The sequence below is a fragment of the Leucopleurus acutus genome (assembly GCF_964270905.1).
Source record: "Leucopleurus acutus genome assembly, chromosome: 6".
In the NCBI taxonomy this organism is placed as follows: Eukaryota; Metazoa; Chordata; class Mammalia; order Artiodactyla; family Delphinidae; genus Leucopleurus; species Leucopleurus acutus.
In genome coordinates, this window is record NC_139149.1 from 38,186,077 (window position 1) to 38,205,118 (window position 19,042).

General features: G+C 38.7%; 1 long non-coding RNA gene and 1 pseudogene across 2 annotated transcripts in view; one reads left to right on the forward strand and one right to left on the reverse strand.

Annotated features, from left to right (window-relative positions):
- LOC309962775 overlaps nt 1–19,042 on the reverse strand; it is a 227,960-nt gene that overhangs the window by 120,323 nt on the left and 88,595 nt on the right. The window lies entirely within an intron of this gene.
- Nucleotides 11,148–13,361, forward strand: LOC309962957 (caspase-6-like; annotated as a pseudogene). The gene is made up of 2 exons: nt 11,148–11,357; nt 12,566–13,361. The product of its transcript is annotated as a caspase-6-like (transcript).

A 19,042-nucleotide genomic window follows, 5' to 3' on the forward strand; every position in this document is an offset into this window, starting at 1 on the left:
TTAAACTGCTCAACATCCCTGGGTCTCCAGCTATATATTCCTCAATTAAAATAGGTCTTTCATGATGGTTTCCTCTGCCAAACCTTCCTCGCAGGCGTCTGTGTTCACCAGGGCGTCTTGGGACACGTAACAAAAGGCACTATATTTGCTTCAAGCAGCAGGGAAACTGAAGGCCTACTCCCTAAACGTTCACTCCTGGCAACACAAGAGTACACGTACTATGATTTCAAAAGGGATGGAGGAACGTCTGTGGCACAAGAAGGCACATTATTAAGGAGTGAAAGGAAAAGAGTCCCAAGACAGGCACCAGATAAGTGATACCTTGACACGGGCCAGCAAAAGCTTCTTTAACACCAACTAGCAAGTGACTCTTGGGAGAGGCCCAGCGCTCAGAATCCCAGCTTGCAGCTGACAGGTGGTCATTACTGCCTTAACCTCAGAGACACCCAGTAAAGGTTCAGGACTCAGCAGCCTGACAGCACGTGTGGAAAGCTGACTAGGGCCACGGGATGGAGGCTACAGCAGCCCTCAAAATTACACAGCTTCCAGGCCACTTCCAATAGCTGGGTCCCAAGCTTGGAGCAAAGGGGCAACTATATCCCATGAGAGTGAAATGCTCTGTTCCAGAATTGGAGGCTGAAACCCTACAAATGCAGGTTCCTTTCCCCACTGCAGTTTCACGGCCACTGATGAGCAGTTTCTGATGCCAAAGACGCTCGTCCCCGGTGCTTCCTGGGAAAGATGGGGAGAGGCTGGGATAACGTGTGTTCCTGATCCCTTGGATGGGATGTCAGAGTTAAAGACAGCTGGAATGTAAGAACCAGAAGGTCTTTGAGATCAGGCCACCTAATAATTTTCACTTTCTAGTGACTGCTTTGTTCAAACAACAGCTTGCAGAAGCATAAATACCAGAGAGGAGACTGAGGCTGCTCCCTTCGGCAGGCAGGAGCCAGGAACCCCAGTTGTCCGTACAGGGACAACCTCTGAGCTGGCTTGATGGAGGCTTGGGAATTTGGTTTGCAAATCATGCATTTAGCCCAAGCCTGCATTTTGCAGTATGGAAACCACTGCCCAGGGAGGGTAAGGTGACTCATCCAAGGTCACACAGTCAGAAGGACCAAGAACAGGACTCAAGTTCCTGACTGCCAGTCCAAACACGCTTTCCTCTAAACGGTGCCACCCCCTTTTGTAGAAACAGCCCTCCACACCCTGCCTCCCCGTGAGCAAGTTCCAGGCCCACCCCAGGGCTTAGACTGAGGTAAAGAGTAACTTAGTGACAGTATGTTTTACTGATGCATTTATCACACACAATAGGGAAAGCTCTGCTTTTTACCAACCCATCCCCTCCACTCCCCACCCCAACTGACCCCCAACATGGGCAACTCATCAGAGCCTTTCAATGACTTGGAACCTTCTCAGGATCCCCTGCCCCAGGCCCGTTCCCTTTCTGTAGCATTTCTTGCAGCACTGAATCAAATGCCTGCAATGCTGTGATTCTTCAATTTGCTGCGTTTGTCCCTACACAGTATGTGTTTGATTTTAAAATGCTGTTTGCTCCACTTTTTAATTTCATTTTAGCAGCCTGCAAGGAGAGATGCCAACATTTAATCGTAGGGACTGGAGGGGACTTTACAAACTGCTTACGAGGCACAAATAGAGTAGTTATCTTCCTATTTCCCTTTTGATCGAATTGGCTGCTGTATCATATGCCGTAACAGTGTGAACCAGAAAGTACTTTTGCATCCTTATCTCACCCCTGACATAATCAAAAGAAAAAACACATTGTAATAAAAAAGAAAAAGGGAAACTAGAACTTCATATTTGTTTAGAAGTTAATTAAACTTGAAAGGTTTGTAGGGACGATTCATTTCCTTTAGTAGCTTAATACCATAAGGTTCACATTCCTTTTTACTAGTGGAATGATAAAAAGTAACCTGATGTTATTTTAATCACAATAATAAATGATATATAATAAAGCTAGAATAAAGAGGTTCTTTTAAAACACATGTTCCACACAATTCTGAATTGACTTATTAAAAAAAGGCTCTGTAAACATTTTCAAGGTGTGAACCTGTTTAATTGCTTCTGTTAATACGACTTTCATTCCTTCCTAGAAAGATGACTTTACAGTAAACACACAGGTATGTCTTTATATGCCTCCTAGTTAATCCTCTGAATTGACAAGTTTAAAATGGATGGAGTATGCTCTTTATAAAGAAAGTTGAACATACAATTAAACAGAACAGGCAGCCGCCCACAGCCTCTGGGTCACTCAGATTTGGAGTCAGATAACATCCCTGTCCTTGTCAGCTCCACGTCAGAAGCACCTATCAGAAGGACAATGCTGAGTAGTCTTTGAGGTAAAGCAGGAATCTTAGACAAGTCATACTGAAGATGAACACGGGCGCTGGTGTTATATTACCCCAACCAGACACAACAAATGGAGCCAGGATGTGGACTGAACATGGATTGCCTCTTTATGGAAAATACTGTACATGTGTACGTCCATGTGTGTTGTCTGTGTGTGTATGTGTTTGTGAGGTAAACCATTTCAGAGAAAGAAGAGTTGCTGATGAGAGACAGCAGGAATTACTGAATAAGGTAAGAAGTCCTCCTGCTGAAAAATGTGGGGTTGGATAAAAAGATTTCCCAGCCTCCAATTCTAAAATTCTTTGATTCTGTGGAGTAGAAGTGAATGTTCCATCAGCAAACTGAGATCCCCAAATTCCAAGGGTTTAGCTCACCTCTTCTGACCGGTTACCCTTTGATGGGAACCACTTGCCAGAATATTAAACTTCCTGTTTCCTGTCTCCCCCAAAAGCCTTCTCCACAAGCACCCTGAAGACATGGCCTGTATTTAATTCATCTTTGTGATCCCAGCATAGTACCTGAAGCATATTGGGGAAAGTCCAATAAATACGTTGAAAGACAGAACGGAAAAATTAGTAGGGACAATTTAAGTTTTATTTTTAAATAATGAACACTTACATATTAGATGCTAATCAAAATCCTTGGTACCTAGATGTTACATGAATAGATTCCTCAACTAAAATACTTCCTTTCTAGTAACTACCATGCCAAGCTTCCCAATACATAGCACAAAGGGGATTTTTATTGTTTGATTTTATTGTTTGATTGTCTATTATTCCTCCTTCCCTTGGAAGAACCAAGCAGCAACTCCTGCCCTATCTCTCAGGTTCTGAGTATAAAAACAATCATTGAAAAATAGCATAAATAATCCTAGCCATCTCTTTAATCAGGAACATTAGACAGGAACAAGACAATGATGTCTGCTCTCATCACTTCTATTCAACATTGTACTGTCACTTCTAGCCAAGGCAATTAGGCAAGAAAAAAAAAAGTATCATATTGGAAAGAGAGAAGTTAAACTATCTCCATTTTTAGATGATCTTGTATACAGAAAATCCTAATGAATTCAGTAAAAAACTATTAGAATCAATCAATGAGTTCAGCAAGGTTTCAGGATATGCCATCAAAACACAAGAATCAATTGTATTTCTATGTACTACAGACAGACAATCCAAGAATGAAATTGAGACAATTTCATTTACACTGCCTCTGAAATAATAAAATGCTCAGCAATAAATTTAATTAAAAAAGTGTAAGACTTGGACACTGAAAACTATCAAACATCACTGAAAGAAATTAAAGAAGATCTAAATAACTGGAAAAACATGCTGTGTTCATGACTTGAAGACAACATTGTTAAAATGCAATAATCCTCAAATTGATCTCCAGATTCAATGTAATCCTTATCAAAATCCCCGCTGGCTTTTTTTCAAAAATTAACGAACTAGTCCTAAAATTTGCATGGACATATAAGAGACCCAGAATAGCCAAAGCAATCTTGGGGAAAAAAAAAGAACAAAGTTGGAAGACTTACACTCCAGAATTCAAAACTACTACAAAATAAAAACAATCAAGATTGTGTGGTAGTGGCATAAGGACAGATATATGGATCAATGGAATAGAATTCAGAGTACAGAAGTAATTGTATATCTTTATGGTCAAGTGATTTTCGACAAAGGTGCTATGACAATCAATGGCAGAAAGAATACTCTTTTCAACAAATGGTGCCAGGACAACTGGACAGTTACATGCAAAAAAATAAACTTGGATCCCTAACTCACACCATATACAAAAATTAACTCAAAATAGATCAAATATCTAAATAGAAGAGCTAAACCTATACCCTTAGAAGTAAACATTTGTGATTTTGAATTAGGCACTAGTTTCTTAGATATGACCCAAAAAGCACAGCTTAAAAAAGAAAAAAATTAGATAAACAGGATGTTATCAAAATTAAAACTTTGATGTTTCAAAGGATATTAGCAAGGAGGTTAAAAGACAACCTGCAGAATGAGAGAAAATATTTATAAATCATATATTGGATAAGGGTCTAGTACCCAGAATATATAAAGAACTCTTATAAATAAAATAAGACAAATAACCTAATTAAAAATTGGCAAGGGATCTAAATAAACGTTTCTCCAAAGAAGATATACAAATGGCCAATAAGCACATGAAAGATAATCAATATCTTTAGTTAGCAGAAAATGTAAATACAAACCACAAAGAGCTACTACTTCATACCCACTAAGATGACTATAAGCAAAAAGATGGACAATAAAAAGTGTCAGTGAGGGGCTTCCCTGGTGGCGCAGTGGTTGAGAGTCCGCTTGCCGATGCAGGGGACGCGGGTTCGTGTCCCGGTCCGGGAAGATCACACATGCCGCGGAGCAGCTAGGCCCGTGAGCCATGGCTGCTGAGCCTGCGCGTCCGGAGCCTGTGCTCCACAACAGGAGAGGCCACAGCAGTGAGAGGCTCGCGTACCACAAAAAAAAAAAAAGTGTCCGTGAGGATGTAGAGAAACTGGAACCCTCACACATTGCTGGTGGGAATGTAAAATTGCACAGCTGCTTTGGATATAGTTTGGAAGTTCCTCAAACAGTTAAACATAGACTTACCATATGATCCAGCAATTCCACCCCTAGGTATATACCCCAAAGAAATGAAAACATATGTCCACACAAAAATTTATACATGTATGTTCATAGAAGCATTATTTGTAATAGTCAAAAAGTGAAAATAAACCAAATTTCCATCAAGATGAATAGATACACAGAATATGGTATATCCATATAATAAGAATACTTTTCAGCCATAAAAAGGAATGAAGTACTGGTTTCTGAACCTTAAATCTTGAAAACATTATGCTAAAGAAGCTAGACACAAAAGGCTGCATACTGAATGATTCCATTTATATGAAATGTCCAGAACAGGCAAATCCGTACAATAGGGAGCAGATTAGCGATCGTCAGGGGATGAGGGAAGGAGGAAATGGGGAGTGACTGTCAGTGGTATGAGATGTCTTTGTAGAGTCATGAAAACATTCTGGAATTAGTGATGATGGTTGCACAACTTTGTGAACATACTAAGAACCACTGGATTGTACACTTTAAGAGGGTGAATTTTATGGCACATGTATTTATCTCAATTAATTAACAGTAATAATGGTGAGATACTTTCATATATTTTCATGCTGGTAAGAATATTCACTAGTAGAACTTCTTGAAAGAGAGGTCTGGAAAATGGTATCAAATTTTACCTGATAAATCAAATTATAAGAATTTACCCTCTATAAATAATGTCACAACTTTAGCTCTAAAGATTATCTGCAATATTGTTTATAATACCAAATTATTGGGAATAGCCTGAAGGCACAACAGAGATTTTGTTAAACCATTTATGGTACATCCATTCAGTTTAATACGTCACCTATTAAAATTATGTTTACGATATACTGTTAACCAGAAAAAGGAGGATACAAAATACAATAGGCAGTATGATCCTATTTTTGTTTTTTTAAACTATATATGTATGTATTCATGCCTCCATGTTATAGAAATAATAGAACTATGCAGCCCAACACTATAGCCACTAGCCAAGGTGGATATTTAAATTTAAATTAATAAGAATTAACCAAAATTAAGAATTCCATTCCTCAGTTACACTAGCCACATCAAGTGCTCAGTAAACACAGGAAGACAGTGGCTACTGTACCGGACAGCACAGAACATTCCCATCATGGTGAAAGTTCTACTGAAATGGGCTGATATAGAAGAACACACACTAAGAGGGCTTATTGGTGTTTTTAATTTTCTTCTCCTTATGTTTATTTTCCACTTTTTCTGTAATAAATATAAAAGAATATTTTTATTTTTTAAAGATTCAAAGTGAACTGAAACAGGGGAGAAGGGATCTGGAAAAACACTCACTGGGTGCAGGTATCGCCCAGCACAAATGCAGGGAGTCTCTCTGATCTGGGAGGCAAAGGGGCTGGTCCTCCCCTGCTGAGACAACACCTCTGCACCCACAGGGCAGGGGCAGCTTCACAGACTGTTGTGTGATGGATGGATTTCCAGAGTGGTAGAACACTTATTTCTGCTCATTTTGTCCAGATATAGAGTTGCTTTCTGGGGAAGAGGATGTGCAACCTCCTCACGTGGCCACAGCCTGAAGTCCTTCCTCCTAATAGAGATTCTGAACAATAATCACTTTGGAACTGCAAGAGGCTTGGGGAAAAGGCACTCTCAAACTTTAGGCGATTAGCTCATACTTTCTGGAGGACAACATGGAAATATATATCTAAAGCCTTACAAATATTACAGCCCTTTAAGCAACTGTGTCACTTCTTGAAACTCTATTCTAAGGAAATAATCGAGGATGTGCTCGGAGATTTAGCTACAAGAATGTACATGACAGAGTTGCTTACAGGGGCAGCAGGCTGAATTCAAGCTAAAAGTACAAGATAGGGCCTCATGGTGGAATATTATACTAGCTATTAAAAAATAATGCTGTGCAGGAATATTTAATGACATGGAAAATGTTTATAAAAGTTAAGGGTTTTTTTTTTAAGTTTTAATACAGTGTGACAAGTACCAAGAAAAAATATATACACACATATGCTTAGAAGAAGTGAAAATGATTAAAACATAAACAGTGTCACCTACTATGTGGCAGGAAAATATCTGATGCAGGAGGTAATCTATTATTTTCCACCTTTTCTATAATGAACATGTATCACTGTGGTAATAAGAAAAAAATAAAAGTTACTGTTTTTAAAAAAATGAAATCATATTGATTTAAGACAGGAAATCTCTGTCCTTAGAACTACAAACAAAATTATCATGATAGTTGAGGATTTTTACAGTTGGCTCCAGGCTTCCTGGCTGCAAAGGCACAAAGAAATATAAAGACTTATACAGGTTTCCACTGTTTATCAGTTCTTCCCAGAAGATAAACTACCATCCTGGCACTAGATTCTAAGAGAAATGTATGATGTACTTTTCTCGATAACACTAATACCTACCCTGTAGAGCAAGACATCGGGGGATTACTCACAGCCCTTATCTTTGTTCTAACTACTCTTGTAGCTGCTTAAGAGCTGTGGTCCCCATATCTCACTGAGGGACAAATACCACACACACAGTGCCCGGTATTTTTTTCATAATGTACTTCCATCCCTATTTTCCTAAGATAGCAAAACAGCCCCCAGATGAATGGGATGGTTTCAGTAAGACACCAATTGTATCAGTAAGATACAATATCTGATTTTTATGCAATATTTTGATGGTGTCACTGTTTCACAAGAATACTCAGAAGACTGTCTCACAGATGCAGTGGATCTTGAGGAGCGGTAGATGTGACATACTTTGAGAATGTAAGTTTCTTAATAATACATCTTTTAAGAGCCCTCTAAGAAGAGAAAGTAGAAATTCTAAATAATACATCTTTTAAGAGTCCTCTAAGAAAAGAAAGTAGAAAAAATTAAGTCAATGGCTATGAATGGTTGCTCTAAAAGTTGATGGAAGCCACAAAGAGGCAGAGGTAAACTAACAGCCCCGAGGTGGCCCCTGGTAAGCTGAACCCTCACCATGACAAGAAGTCACTTCCAAACTAAATCTGTCAGAGTCCCTGAAGACTCAGACATTGGGGACAGGGGTGAGGAAAACTGAGCCTATTACCTTCGGTTAATGTCTATCCTTCCTACAGAAACAATTTAAATTACATTTCCCTCTGTATCTTACCTACAGTTTCTCTCAGATCCAAGCCACTCCTAGAGAGAGCAAAGACTTTGTAGAACTTGGGAGACTATTAAAATAGCATTCTTCTCCTTCCAAGTCCTCTCCACCCCTAAATACCTTCCATTCCTTAAGTCTGATGCTTATCTTCAAGGCCGAAATCAAGTCTTTCCTGACAAGCTGTGTGACCTTTGTTTCATCTGTGACCTCTAAGAACACATTCCCACTACACAACTCACTGACACTCATCTTGCATGCATGTGTTCCCAACCAGGCTGTAGGCTGTGAAATATTGGGCATCTCACCCAGCACCGGCCACAGTGTCTTGTGCATGAGTACCAAAGTGACAAGTTCATCTAAATTCCCAGGTTGTCTACTGCCCCCTTGGTAAGTTATAGGTAAGGTTGGTAGCACAACTGTTAGCAAAGCAACGGTGATAAAAGTCCAAAGTTTCTTGACTGGGAACACATTTTCTAAGGTTAGTTTAACAAATTAAATTTTTTGTGCTGCTCACAATGGAGAAAAAGAAGGAAATATTCTTCTTGACATCTAAGGAGTTCAGTCTCTTGGAAACTAAAGATGCATATGCAGCTAATTAGAATAGCATGTTATTAATATGAAAAATGTGAGAGGACACATTAAAAACTGCAAAGAAAAGCCATCAACTATGTTCCTCAGGAGATGGCTTCAGTTTACATCCCATTGAATTTGGGCCACAGGACTAGAAATGATGTCTAGCAAAAGACAAGAGACCTTCCTCTACTCTGAACTGACCTGACACTTGCAGAGCCCTGGCCTCTGAACTAGGCCGTTCATTTGCAGAAGACTCCACACACTGAAGGCCACCTAGTGCATGACTCTGGCCAGGGCAGTGAGGAAGCTGAACCACAGCCAAAGGAAGCAGCGTTACCCCAGGCACAAGAAAACGCTGAGGAGCCAGGAGAGCTGTCGTGACACCTTTGAAAGCTTGTCAAGTGGAAGATGGGCTGGATAAGCATTTTTCATACTGCAGAAAGCCACCCATAGGTGGGTCATGAAACCAATCTAGAGGTAGAAGACTTACAGTAAGTGCTGTTTCATAAAATGCTTGTCATGCAAATGAGTGTGTGTGTGTATGTGCACAGGCATGTGCACTGGGGCATGCAAACGGATTTTTTTTCAAAACAGTTTGCAAGGCTGTGAATTAGACAAATTATTTGGTAGCTTATAAAAGGACAAACTTCAATTCAATAGAAGGAAAATACCTCAAACAAATGAAACTGTCTCACAATGGGGTTTATTATTGTGAATGGCAGACAGCTTCCAGCCCCTGAAAGACCCCAAGCAGCATCAAAGCCATAGATTGTCAAGGAGGATATTCATGTTAGTGGAAAGTTAAATAGGAAGAACTCCAAGTTTCCTCCCCATTCTGTGAGACATCGGTCTAAATCACAGGCACTTAACTGCCACTGAAGGCACAATTAGGAGGGAAACAACTCCATAAAGTTACATGGGTGAATGTATACAGCCTGAAATTTGGTCATTTATACTGGAACAGCACCTCTGTGAAAGGAAAAGTTATAAGTGATACTTAGACTAAGGGTTCTCAATCTAGGGATACATCAGAATCATCTGGGGAGCTTGTAAAAGATGCCCATGCCTGGATCCCAACACATATCAATTAAAACACTGGGGCCCAACACTTGTATTTTATTTCTGTTTCCCAGGTAAGAATTGCAAACCCCTGATTTATATGTGTAAAATGTAAAAAATGACATTTTATAAAGCTGAGAGGGAAGGAAAATAGCTCCAGGATTTTACATGAATAAAAAGAAAGAGCTGGAAAACATCAAATCATGGCTTTTGAATTCTGCTCAGGGTGTAGAGAGCTGAAAAGAGCATCACTCCCATGCTTACAAATAAAAAGTCAGATCAACTACAAGTTCATATCTTTCTTGAATCCATCAGACAGCTGAGGTCTCAGTGGAACAAACTCGCCCAGAATCTGAGGAGAACCGGGCACCTGCAGGAAGAAACAAGACACGAGCACTTGTTTACCTGAGGTAGATACACCTGGACACTGGCTAACAAGCATCAAGTGACAAATAACAATGGAACACTGCTGGGAGAGTTGAAAGAGCATGGAGACCAACCACTGTGAGCCACAGTGCAGAAGGAAGACCAAAGGCTGACACTGAAACAATGAGAAAAGTTCTTCAGCAAACCAGTCCCAACTCTAAACTCAAGGTGTCACTAGAGGAATCTGAAGTCTGTGGTGCCCTGAGGATAGGCTCACCAACAACACACCTCAAATCCAGTCAACTCCTGACCAGAATGATCAATTCCCCACACTAAAGGGCTAGCAGAAACAAAAAGGCATTCCATTTCCAGGAATAAAATCTATTTATCTCAGCCTCTAATGGCCTACACAAGATGTCTATGTCTTGACAAAACATTACAGAGCGTACAAAAAGCAAGAAAAACAACACTGCCAAAAGACACAGCCATTAACAGAACCAGACTCAGATACGACACATATGGGGAAGCTATCAGACACAGAATTTAAAATAACCGTAATTAATGGTAAAAGTCCCTAATAGAAAGGGTGGGCAACATGAAAGATCAAATGCATATTTTTAAACAGATAGAAACTATAAGAAAGACTCAAATGGAAATGCTGGAAAGGCTAAACACAATAACAGAAATGAAGAATGCTCTCAACAGGCATTCTTCTGTAGATGTGACACATCCAAGGAAAGAATCAGTGAATTGAAAACAGGTCAACAGAAATCCCCAACTAAAATAAGGAGAAACAAAAAGAGGAATGAAGCAAAACCAAAGTGTCCAATAGCCATGGAATAATACCAAAAGTCCTAACCTAGGTGTAGTTGAAATTTCAGAAGGAGAAAAGAGAATAGGGCAAAAGAAATGTTTGAGGAAATAACTGCTGAGAATTTTCTAAAATTAATGACAGATACCAAACCACAGAATCAAAAACTCAAAAACGCTAGAGGATAAAAACTAAGCATGTGCAGGCATGTGCACATGTGAGCATGTGTGTGCATGCACACACACACAGAGACATATCAGAGGCTGCAAATCAAAGACAAAAAGAAAATCTTGGGGGGCTGTGGCCCGGCTGCAGGAAGAGGAGGCCGCCTAGGCATCAGTGCTGTGAACTCAGCTGCAGTGAGCTCGGCACCAGGGCTCTGTGGGGCTCGCGGTGCAGGTGAGCAAAACATGACAGAAACAGATGGCTTCCCTATGAGAAGAGTAAAAACGCGACCAAAATGCAAAAAGATTTGTGCAGTGTATGGAGAAGGTGCTGTGACTGATCAAATGTGTCAAAAGTGGTTTGCAAAACTTCACGCTGGAGACTGCTCACTGAACGATGCTCCATGGTCAGGTAGACCAGCTGAAGTTGAGAGCGATCAAATCAAGACATTAATTGAGGACAATCAACATTATACCATGCAGGAGATAGTTGACATACTCAAAATATCCAAATAAAGCGCTGAATATCATCTACACCAACTTGGTTATGTTAATCACTTTGACGTTTGGGTTCCACATAAATGAACCATTTGACCATATTTCCACATGTGATTCTTTACATAATGAAAACATTCCATTTTTAAAACAAATTGTGACGGGAGATGAAAAGTGGATACTGTACAATAATGTGGAACAGAAGAGATTGTGGGGCAAGCAAAAGGAACCACCACTAACCACACCAAAGGCCGGTCTTCATCCAAAGAAGGTGATGTTGTGTGTATGGTGGGATTGGAAGGGAGTCCTCTATTATGAGCTCCTTCTGGAAAATGAAACGATTCATTCCAACCAGTACTGCTCCCAATGAGACCAACTGAAAGCAGCACTCAACGAAAAGTGTCTGGAATTAGTCAACAGAAAACGCATAATCTTGCATCAGGATAATGCAAGACTGCATGTTTCTTTGATGACCAGGCAAAAACTGTTACAGCTTGGCTGGGAAGTTCTGATTCATCCGCCGTATTCACCAGACATTGCACCTTCGGATTTCCATTTATTTCGGTCTTTACAAAATTCTCTTAATGGAAAAAATTTCAATTTCCTGGAAGACTGTAAAAGGCACCTGGAACAGTTCTTTGCACAAAAAGATAAAAAGTTTTGGGAAGATGGAATTGAAGTAGCCTGAAAAATGGCAGAAGGTAATGGAACAAAATGGTGAATACGTTGTTCAATAAAGTTCTTTGTGAAAATGGAAAATGTGTCTTTTTACTTAAATACCAAGAGAACTTTCTGGCCAACCCAATATTTCAGGACTTTCCTTGCCAGTATGGCTGGGAGGCTTTCCTGGGGCACACCAGCGGTCTGTCTGCCTGGAAGAGGAGGAGGATGCAGCAGACCTCTATCTACTCTATATGTTGACCTTGGGCTTGGAGGAGCTCATTATTTAATATGGCTTAAGTGATTGTTTTTTAAACTTTTCATAAACAGAGAAGTGTCTGATACAGCAGAAACGTACAAAAGGGACAACAAGAGGAGAGGAATTGCTTTAATCTTCAATCATGAGAGGATCTTCTGGCACTTAACCCTGCCAGACAGGCAGGGCACCAGCACCGACAGAGACAATCTTAAGCCCAGGTTTTCAGATCTAGGATTTGAAGTGAAATGCTTTGATGATCTTAAAGCAGAAGAACTACTGCTCAAAATTCATGAGGCGTCAACCGCTAGCCACGCAGACGCCAATTACTTTTTGTGTGTTTTCCTGAGTCATGGTGAAGGCAACCACATCTATGCATATGATGCCAAAATTGAAATTCAGACACTGACTGGCTTGTTCAAAGGAGACAAGTGTCAGAGCCTGGTTGGAAGACCCAAGATATTTAACATTCAGGCATGTCGGGGAAACCAGCGCAATGTGCCAGTCATCCCTTTGGTTGTAGTGGATCATCAGACAGACAAGCTGGACGTCAACCTAACCAGGTGGATTCAGCCTCAGTTTATACACTTCCTGCTGGAGCAGACTTTGTCATGTGTTACTTTGTGGCAGAAGGTTATTATTTTCATTGGGAAACTGTGACTGGCTCATGATACATTCAAGATTTATGCAAGATGCTGGGAAAATTCAACTCCTCCTTAGAATTCACAGAACTCCCCACGCTGGTGAACAGGCAAGTTTCTCAGTGCCTAGTGGATATCTGCAGAGACCCAAGTGCAATTGGAAAGAAGCAGGTGCCCTGCTTTGCCTCAGTGCTAACTAAAAAGCTGCATTTCTTTCCAAAATCTAAATGATAGGTGCTATTTTGTTTTATGTATCTGTATTTTTATATAAAGAAGTATCACTAAATACTTAAATTGAAGCAATTTAAATGGTACAGCAATTTTAAATGTTTAAATGAGAGAACTTAAAAAAATAGTTCATAGTAGACATGGTGAAGGGGTTTTATATACGTAGAAATGAAATCCTCAGGAAATTCCTATAAATAAAAATCCACAAGCATTTGTAATACTTGACTTTTGTAGTAAATTGCAAGGTTATTCAAAATATCTGACTGATTTAACTTGTATTTTGTGACATTTTATAAAACTTTATAATGTTTTTAAAAGTTTTTGAAAGCTAAAAAAAAAGAAAGAAAGAAAGTCTCAAACCCAGTGGGAAAAAATGAAATATTAAATACAAAGGAACTAAGATAAAAATTTCAGAAGACACCTTGTCAGAAGGCATGCAAGTAAGACAATGAAGCAACATCTTCGAAGTACGGAAAGAAATAAACTGTCAACACAGAATTCTGTACTTAGTGAAAATATCCTTCAGAAATGAAGGAGAAATAACTGCAATAGGCAAACAAAAACTGAAAGAATTCATTACCAAAAGACCTACACTACAAGAAATACTAAATGAGGTTTTATAGTCAGAAGGAATATGATGCCAGACAGAAATCTGGATCTACACAAATGAAAAGTGTTAGAAATGGAACAAATGAATGTCAAATATAATTCTTCTTTTTCTGATATTTAATTGCTATAAAAGGTAACTGAATGTTTAAAGAAAATCAGCAAACTATGGCCTGCAAACCAAATGCAGCCCACAGTCTGTTTTTGTATGACCTGTGAGCTAAGGATGGTTTTTATATTTTTAAAGTGTTGTTTCAGAAAAAAAAGAATATGCAACAGAGACCATATGTGGCCTCAGAGCAAACTACTTTCTGGGCCTCTACAAAAAAAAGGTTTGCTGACCCTTGGTCTAAAACAAAAACAGTAACAATATTTTGTTTACAGCATATGTAGAAAAAAAATAACAATAACACAAAGGATGGAAGAGAAGGGTTGGAAATATACTGCTGAAAGTTCCTTAGACTACACATGAAACGGTGTAATATTACTTGAAAGTAGACTCTGATTAATTAAATATATATAGATATAAATAAACACTCTAGGGGAATCACTAAAAATGCTAAAGAAGCATAAATAAGAAGTGGAGATAAAAGGGAATCAAGAAATGCTCAGGTAATAGGGAAAAATGGAACGGAGAGAAAATAACTAGCAAAATGGTAGCTTTTAATTAAGCCATATTAACACCACAGTAAATGTGAATGGTCTAATATACCAGTTAAAAGACAGATATTGTTAGATTGATTTAAAAAGTAAGACCCGCACATCCCTCGTGGTGCAGTGGTTGAGAGTCTGCCTGCCGATGCAGGGGACACAGGTTCGTGCCCCAGTCCAGGAAGGTCCCACATGCCACAGAGCGGCTGGGCCCGTGAGCCATGGCCGCTGAGCCTGCGCATCCGAAGCCTGTGCTCCGCAACGGGAGAGGCCACAACAGTGAGAGGCCCACGTACCGCAAAAAAAAAAAAAAAAAAAAAAAGTAAGACCCAACTATCTGAGGTTTACAAGGAATATGCCTTAAATATACAGACACAGGGTTTCCCTGGTGGCGCAGTGGTTGGGAGTCCGCCTGCCGATGCAGGGGACGCGGGTTCGCGCCCCGGTCCGGGAGGATCCCTCATGCCGCGGAGCGGCTGGGCCCGTGAGCCATGGCCGCTGAGCCTGCGCTCCGTAACGGGAGAGGCCCGCGTACTGCAAAAAAAAAAAAAAATATATATATATATATATATATATATACACACACATATATACACACACACAGACACAGACAGGTTAAAATGAAAAGAATAGGAAAAGATATGGCTGCAAACACTAAGCAAAAGAAAGCTGGAGTAGCTATATTATTAACACCCAAAGTAGACCCCAGAACAAGGAATATTAACCAGGATAAAGAGGAATATTATATAATGAGAACAGGATGAATTTTCCAAGAGGACATAACAATCCTAAATGTGTATGCACTGTGGAATTAAAAATCTCCGCTAAAATTGGAGTTGGGATGGCCTGTAAGGGGAGCTCTCAGGGCCCACCATGCACCATTACTCCAAACAGGAAGGTATTGCTGCTGCTTCTCTCTGCTGGAAGGCAGTCCAGCCAATCAGACACTGTAGCAGCCCAACCAATGAGAAGCCTCCATACACTGGACTCCCAGTTTCCTGCAACAGGTCTCTTTGGTTATTACAGCTCCTTCCAAGTTTCGCTTTTCCCTATAAAAGTAAGTTCCCCTTCCTTGTTTTTGGTATGGTATACCATACCAACTATGGTATACCATAGTTCACATATCCTGAATTGCAATTCCTTTGGCTATTCCAGAAAAAACTTGCTTTCACTGGTAAAATAGCTATTATACTATTAAAGTTGCACTTCAGAACAAATGGTCAAAATACATGAATCAAAAAGTGACAGAACTGAAACAAGAAATTTTAAAATCGACAATTGTAGTTGGAGATTCTATTCTAACATGCCTCTCTGTTATTGATAAAACAAGTAGATAGATAATGAATAAGGACACAGGAGACCTGAACAAACCTATCAGGCAACTTCACCTAATATTTCCAGAACATTCTACCCAACAATAGCAGAATACACATTCTTTTCAAGTGCACACTGAACACTGACCAAGATATTCTGGGCCATAAAATAAATGTGAACAAATTTAAAAGAATAAAAATCATGCAAATTATATTATGGGATGGTGCTTCCCTTGTGGCAGTGGTTAAGAATCTGCCTGCCAATGCAAGGGACACGGGTTCGAGCCCTGGCCTGGGAAGATCCCACATGCCGCGGAGCAACTAAGCCAGTGCACCACAACTACTAAGCCTGACGTCTAGAGCCTGCAAGCCACAACTACTGAGCCCACATGCCACAACTACTGAAGCCTGTGCACCTAGAGCCGGTGCTCCGCAACGAGAAGCCACGACAATGAGAAGCTTGTGCACCACAACGAAGAGTAGCCCCGCTCATCACAACTAGAGAAAGCCCACGTACAGACGCGAAGACCCAACACAGCCAAAAATAAATAAATAAATAAAAATTATATTATGGGACAATAAGAGAATTAAACTAGAAACTGATAACAAGAAAACTTTTGGAAAATTCCCAAGTATTTGAAAAGTAAATGACATATTTTGAAATAACACATGGGTCAAGAGGAAGTCTCAAGGGAAATTTTAAATATTTTAATTTTAAATAAATAAAAATGAATATGCACATATCAAAACTGTTGAATGCAGGCTAAAGCGGTGGTTAAAGGGAAATGTATAGCACTAAATGCTTATATTAAAACAGAATAAAAATCTCAGGTCAGTAATATAAGCTTACCCCTTAAGAAAATAGGAGCATATTAAACCCAAAGCAAGGTGAAGGAAATAAAAAGGGCATAAATCAATAAAATTGAAAACAGAAAAACAAAAAATTAATGAAATCAAAATCTGGATCTGTGAAAGATTAATAAAGTTGCTGAACTTCTAGACAGATTAAGAAAATGATTGAAGACACAAATTACCAATATCAGGAATGAAAGGGGGAACATCACTACAGACCCCAAAGACATTAAATGAATAATAGAACACCACAAACAATTCTATATCCATAAATTTGACAACTTAGGTGAAGAAGACCCATTCCTTGAAATATATAAACAATTAAAACTTATCAAGAAAAACTGGATAACCTGTATTGTCCTGTATCTATTAAAGAAGTTAAATTTGTAGTTTAAAAACCTTCCATCAGAGAAAACTCTAGGCCTAGATGGTTTCACTAATGAATTCTACCAAATACTGAAGGAGGAAAAAATAGCAATCTTACACAGTCTCTTCCAAAAATACATTACAACCAAGTAGGGTTTATCCCAGGAATACAAAGCTTGTTCAACATCTGAAAATCAATCAATGTCATTCACCATAGTAAATATGAATAAATCACATGACCCTGTCAATAGACAGAGAAAAAGTATACAACAAAATTCAAAATCCATTCATAATAAAAACTCTCAGTAAACTAGGGATACAAGTGAAATTCCTTAACCTCATGGGGCACCTATAAAAATTCTCAGCTAACATACTTCATAGTGAAAGATTACTTCTCCCCTATTATGAGAAACAAGGCAAGGATGTTCTCTCTCACCACTCCTTTTAAACATTGTACTACAAGACTTAGTCAGTAGAATAAGGCAAGTAAAAGAAATAAAAGACGTCCAGATTGGAAGGGAAAAAATAAAACTGTCATTATTCACAGATAACATGACTGTCTGTGTAGAAAATCCCCAAAAATCTATAAATAAACCTCCTAGAATAAGTGACTTCAGAGAGGTAACAGAATACAATATCAAATACAAAAATCAATTGTATTTGTTTATATCAGCAACAAGAGGAACCCCCAAATGAAATACTAAAGTATAAATCTAACAAAACATGTGGAAGGTCTATATCCTGAAAAGTACCAAATGCTAATAAAAAAATAAAAACAGAAATAATAAACAAAGTGATAAACAATATTGTGTTAATGGACTGGAATATTCAATATTGTAAAGATATCACTTCTTCCTAAATGAATCTATAGATTCAATGCAAGCCCATTCAAAATCCCAGCAGGACTTTTTGCAGATATTGACAAGCTGACTCTACAACCTATATGAAAAGGCCAAGGAATTAGGAGAGCCGTAACAATTTTGAAAAGAAATAAACTTGGAGGATTTATACTACCTATTTTCAAAATTTATTATAAAGTCACAGCATCAAGCCAGTGTAGTGTTGGCACAACGTAGGCTTACAGATCAATGGAATAAAATTGAGAATCCAGAAATAAATCCTTACAATTATGGCCAACTGATTATCTACAAAAATGTCCATACAATTCTAGGGAAAGCACAGTCTTTTCAACAAATGGTGCTGGAAAAACTGGAATTCCACATGCAAAAAAAAAAAAAAAATTCTTGACTCATAGTTTACACCTTATATAAAACTTAACCCAAAATGGATCATAAACCTTAAGTGTAAAACATAGAACTATGAAACTTCTAGAAGAAAATGTAGAAAAGTTTCAAGACTTGTAGTTTGGCAAAGAATCTTAGATACAACAACAAAAGTCTATTCCATAGAAAAATTGATACATTGGTTTACTAAAGCTAAAAAACTTTTGCCCTGAGAAAGACACTGCTATGGGAATAAAAAGATAAGGCACAGACTGAGAGAATTTATTTAAAAATCACATTTCTGACACAGGACATATATCCAGATTATGTAAAGAACTCTCAAAACTCAACAATAAGAAAACAAAACAAGCCAATAAAAATAGGTAATCAAAATTACCTCTGCATAACACTTGTATGCTGTAAATTTTAATTTGCATTTGTATATTTTCCCAGCCAGTTGTAAGTCCAAACTTAAATTCTCACCAATTTTTATTTATACCATATTATTTGACCCTGGAATTAGGCTTTCGATCTCTGTAAACATTTAATGCACTTCATACTGACCTAAAAAATACTATTAAATTTCTTTGAACTCAGGAGATAATTTTCATATACATCTTTAGTATAGAGACTATTTTTTCCTATCAAATAAAATTGACTCTTTACACACAGA